Source organism: Physeter macrocephalus, chromosome 14 (assembly GCF_002837175.3).
Source record: "Physeter macrocephalus isolate SW-GA chromosome 14, ASM283717v5, whole genome shotgun sequence".
Classification (NCBI taxonomy): Eukaryota; Metazoa; Chordata; class Mammalia; order Artiodactyla; family Physeteridae; genus Physeter; species Physeter macrocephalus.
The window spans coordinates 104,216,300-104,222,202 of NC_041227.1; positions in this window are offsets into that span (position 1 = coordinate 104,216,300).

The following is a 5,903-nucleotide window of genomic DNA, read 5'->3' on the forward strand; positions in this document are numbered from 1 at the left end:
GGCCCGAGAGGCCCGTGTACCGCAAAAAAAAAAAAAAAAAAAAAAAAAAAAAAAAAAGACCCCTAAGAGATTCGTGTGCACATTAAAGGTTGAGAAGCAAGGATTTAGAGCACAGTTCTCAATCACAGGTGCACATTAGAATCACCTGGACAGCTGTAAAAAATGTACTGATTCCCTCGGGCCTAATCCACACCACTGAATCAGAGTCACTGGGGATAAGATCTGGGCACTGGTATTTTTTAAAAAGGAAAAAACTTTCCTTAGGTGATTCTAATGTGTGACAGGAGTGGAGAACTGATTTAGACAGACCCCTGTCTTTGGGATGGATGGTCCTGAATGAGATGATCATGATGGTAATAGTTGCTATTTACTGAGCTCCTACTCTGCATGAAAGGCTTTCTTCTTATCTAGAATCTTCTTTTTAAACCCGAGAGGTGCCGGTTCTCTCACCGTCTTGCATATGAGAAAACTGAGGCTCGGAGAGGTGAAGTTAGGTGCCTAAGGCCACATAAGTATATTGGGGCTGGAACTGCCTGCGTGGAGGCCTCTTTTGCCATGACTTCACTGTAGCTGAAACTCATAATGGTTTCGAAGGGCCTGGTTCTCATTGGAAAATCTGACAGGGGATTCTTTTCTGGCTCAGTTTCAACGATACCTTCAGACTGTGTGGTTTTAGGATCATTCAGTTTGAGGAAAAGCACAGCAGCTTGTAGTCTTCAGATTTGTGCGTCTCTCAGAATGAAGGGGACAAGTTGCAAAGGAATGACGGAAAAAAAAAGAAAAGGAGGTATTTCCAGAGGTCATAGAGAGCCCGACCCAGCTCTATTTATTTTAAGGTAGCTTTGTGGGTTTGAGCGAGTGCCTTTATCCCTGTGGACCCAGGCTCCACCCCTCCTCCGAGTCAAGCTAGGGGAGGACTTGCTGCTCTTTCCACTTCTAAGATTAAAGTGGGGAAACTAAGGCGTCGGCCAGAGTGAGCCAAACCGTGGACCCTCAGAGCAGCTAGGAGGCAGTGCCGGGGCCGGGGCCGTGTGTGGGGAGGCATGGAAAGCACAGCAGAGGGGAGCATCGGTGCCCCAACACAGCATCCCCGAGTCCTGAGCCTGCAGAGGAACCCGGCGAGGAGCAAAGAGAATGGGCAAGATGCTGAGAAATAGCCCTTTCTTTCTGTGTTTTGAACCACATCCAGACCTAACTTAAGTTCGAATAAGGATTTGAAAATCAGCCTGGGGCTCCCACGGGCTCTAAATCCAGGTTGCTGTGTGTGTCTTCCTTATAAAGTCATGGACTGTCTGTGTTTGGGGAATGGAATGAGTGAGGGGGAATGTTTCACTGCTTTCTTTCGTCGCTTTTCCTTTCAAGAAACACAGCACCCTGCCCTTCACACGGGCCTCGGGTGCATTTCGCGGCGCGGTTGGTCCCTGCACCCATGCTGCGGGGCTTGGAAGGGTGCGTGCGGCGACCCCCCCCCCTTTATAGTGGGGGAAACAAAGGCCCACAGATGCCAAGGGAGAGCCCTGCTGTCCCAAGGCAAATTAGGGGCAGAGCCTGGCCTTGAATTCAGGTCTTATGACTACAAGCCCGGCAACCCTTTTCTTCTACCAACACTTCCCTAGGGACCCCCTTCCTGGCCTTCTGGGGGAACTGTCATGCTTTTTTTGAAAAATTATGTAACCAATAAACAACTCCATTCTTTTTATTAAAAATGTCAAATGATACAAATGGCCTGGGACTTCCCTGGTGGTCCAGAGGCTAAGACTCCATGCTCCCAAGGCAGGGGGCCCGGGTTCGATCCCTGGCCAGGGAACTAGATCCCGCATGCAGCAACTAAGAGTCCGTGTGCCATAACTAAAGATCCCGCTTGCCGCAACTAAGACCCGGTGCCGCCAAATAAATAAATAAATATTAAAAACGAAAAAAATAAACAGATAGAACAAATGCCCCCCCCCCTTCCCCCACCCCCTATCCCCATCCCAAACCACCTCCCAAGGCAAATTAGGGGCAGAGCCTGGCCTTGAATTCAGGTCTTATGACTACAAGCCCGGCAACCCTTTTCTTCTACCAACACTTCCCTAGGGACCCCCTTCCTGGCCTTCTGGGGGAACTGTCATGCTTTTTTTGAAAAATTATGTAACCAATAAACAACTCCATTCTTTTTATTAAAAATGTCAAATGATACAAATGGCCTGGGACTTCCCTGGTGGTCCAGAGGCTAAGACTCCATGCTCCCAAGGCAGGGGGCCCGGGTTCGATCCCTGGCCAGGGAACTAGATCCCGCATGCAGCAACTAAGAGTCCGTGTGCCATAACTAAAGATCCCGCTTGCCGCAACTAAGACCCGGTGCCGCCAAATAAATAAATAAATATTAAAAACGAAAAAAATAAACAGATAGAACAAATGCCCCCCCCCCTTCCACCACCCCTTATCCCCATCCCATACCACTCCTTAGAGGTAACCACTGATGAGTGTTTGACGTGAGACCTCCCAGCCCTTTTTAAAATACGCCTTTTGCATGTGTCACTGATGGATTATTGTAACCCCTAACCACCTTGCTTGCTTTACTTGCCAGCTGTGTGTGTGCACGTGTGGAGAAAGCAAACATTCTAATATTACCTTCAGCAAGACAAAACCAGGTTGTAAATCAGCTGGACTGGTGGTCTAGAGCAGGGATCCTCCAACGGGGATGTGCATGGGAATCAACCGTAGATTTTGCTAGAATGCAGATTCTGATTCAGTAGGTATGGAGCAGGCCCTGGGATCCTGCATTTCTAATAAGGTCCCAGTTGGTGCAGATGCTGCCAGTCAGAGGCCTCACTTTGAATAGGCAGGGTTCAGAGCACGGGCTCTGGAACTGAACAGACCCACTGGGCTTTTAATCACTAGCCGACTGAGCTGAGCAAGTGTGTAAGCTTTCTGTGCTTATAAATCGAGGAATAAGAATGACACCTTACCGATAGGATTGATGTGAAGACAAAATGAACTGGGGCCTGTGAAGCACCTAGTCCAGTGCCTGGCATATAGTAAGTGCTCAGTAAATGTCAGTTATTAGTATCATCTGGAGACAGAGACCATCAAGTTGTCCAAGCCAAACAGAAAACACTTGCTGGTTGGCTACTATTTGGTGCTGTTCGTGCCGTGCACTTCTCCGTTACTCATTTAATGTTATCTTCATCACATCGGGATTTTTTTTTTTTTTTTTTTTTTGGCTGTGTTGGGTCTTCGTTGCTGCGCGCGGGCTTTTCTTTAGCTGCGGAGAGCGGGGGCTACTCTTCGTTGTGGTGTGCGGGCTTCTCATTGCGGTGGCTTCTCTTGTTGCGGAGCACGGGCTCTAGGCGTGCGGGCTTCAGTAGTTGTGGCTCGCAGGCTCTAGAGCGCAGGCTCAGTAGTTGTGGCGCACGGGCTTAGTTGCTCCGCGGCATGTGGGATCTTCCCGGACCAGGGCTCGAACCCGTGTCCCCTGCATTGGCAGGTGGATTCTTAACCACTGCGCCACCAGGGAAGCCCCACATCAGGATTTTTAATATGTCTCATATGGTATTATTCCCATTTGCTTATGGGGCAGCTGAGTCTCAGGGAGTTTGGGTGACTTAACCAGATCCACACAGCTAAGAAGTAGCAGAGATAAACTTATACCCTGGGTCCAGGTCAAATGCTTGTCATATGCACTGCAGCTGCCTTCTTTTGAGAACCTATTACTGTCATGGCCCAGTGGGTGGTGTGGAAGCTACAGCCTCTGAGTGTGGCTCCAGGGAAGTAAAGACACAGGCTTCAAACTTTTTTTGCTCCCACACCTTCCAAAAGAATTTTGAAAAACTGTATCTCCCTTACGCATTTAAAAATTCACATATAAAATTTTTTTCTCATAACTTTAAGCAGAGCGTATTTCCAGGCTTATTTTGTCAAAGCCTGGATCGGCAGACTCAGCCCACACAGTTACGGAAAATGTCTGCCGTAATTCCTAACTGGCAAAGCTGGACCTCGTTGTTAGACCATCAGCCAAGTCATGCTTTGTGTTGGAAAAACTCTTGACTCCATTTTTTGATTCAAATAAATGTGTTAAACAGGTGTCCCTGTGTCAGCTTCCTTCCTTCCTAATTCTAAAATAAACAGATGGGTAGATAAGCTAGAGAAGGTCTTGGTAAAATAAGGCCAGCTCCCTTCTCAATGTCCATCCTCAGGAGACTCCTCCCAGGAGTGCTGCATTCTTGAGTTGTCCCTTTGGTGGCTTTTACCAGGGCAAAGCACCAGGGTAAAGTTGGGGTGGCTGGGGGAATGGGCCTTTCTTCGGGGAAGTGTTGAGGAGGGCCACCTCGAAAGAGAACTGGTGGGCTCCGATGGTTCCCAGCACATTGGTATGTGGAAGGACACCACGGGGAAGCAGAGGTTTTGGAAATTGATTCCCTGAAGGCCAACCATGTCAGGAAGTCCCCGAGCTTCCCAGGTGTACCTTGGTGGGCAGACCGTTGAACCAGATGCCTCCTGGAGATGCTGCCTAGGCTTTTGCTCTGTGAACATCACATTGCTCAACCCAGAGCCCGTGGATCTCTGTGAATCTTTGGAGCTGGGACTGAGCCCGTTCCTCCCGCGGGCTCCCTGGTGACAACCCTGGACCTTGCCCCACGTTTCTTCCCAGTTCCTGTCTCTCAGCAAGGTAGTGGGGGACTCACACTATACTGACGAATGGCAGAGAGGTAAACTGAGGCCCAGACCCGGTGAGTGACTTAATGGCCACAGAGCAGTCCACGTACCCCACCAAGAAAGCTGGCTGGCCTTCCCAGGGGAGGTATCACAAGTCAGACAAGCCTTGGGTGTGTCAGGAGAGCTGGTCCTCAGAGCCCATCCCCTGCTTCAGTGCAACTTGCTTGCATCCTCTCCTCCTCGGCATCTCTGTCTGTGAAATGGGCTGATGGGGCAGGCATTTAGCCTAGCGTTCACAGGCTTTGAAGTTGGGCAGACTTGTATCTGAATCCTGGCTTTGCCACTTACTAGCTGCATGACGTTGGGCAAGTTACTTACCTCTCTGTGCCTGCCTCCACATGGGTAAATGGGAGTAAGAATAATGTCTCCCTCATGGGGCGGTTGAGGGGATACAGGAGACAATGGCTAGTTAGCATGCTCAGGAAATATTCTTGCTGTTGCTACGCTTGTTTCTTGTTCCTCGTAGGAATTATGAAAAAGACCGAGTGGAGCGGAGGCCTGGTTGAGACTCTCCAAGGGCAGGGCATCCCTCCCCAGGATGGCAAGCACATGCAAAGAGATGCTTCATAAATGTCACCTGATAAAGGGTGACACCCCTGCCACCTGCTGAGCCTGCTGCTGGCCTCCTGCCTTCCTGCTGCCCCAGGGCACAAGGCTGCCCCTTACTGCTGCTCCCTGCTTTTCCTCGCAGCCTGTGGCTCTGGGGTCCACCCCCTGGGGACCTGTTGGAAACTCTGCTGCCCGCCTCCTGTGCTGTACCCTTCCTGGGGGACGGGCCACAGGCGCTCGGCTCTCTTGCCTTCTGTTTGAAAGCTGCCCTGGCTCGCTTTCTCGAGGGCCTCGCCCGGCAAATGTTTTAGAAGCACAGTCTTGTCTCCGCCCCTCTATGCCTTCCCCTTAGGAATTTTGTCATCTTTTCTAACAAACTTTCAGCTGGAAGTTACTCCCTTCTCCTCCTCCTCCTCTGGCCCGCAGAAGTAAATAATGAAACAAAGCAAAGCTCCAGTCTACCTTGGGCTCTGGCCCTTTCAAGGAATCCCTTTGTCAAGCAAAGAATCCTTTTGTAAAGTGAACAATGATTCACTATGAACTTCGGTTTGGGGTTTTTTTTGTTCCGGGTCTTTCTCAAGAGTGGGGGCCAGGCTAATCTGTAGGCCTGGGGGCTGGGGAGGGTGGGCGCTGCCTCCGTCTCTACCTTCTGAAAG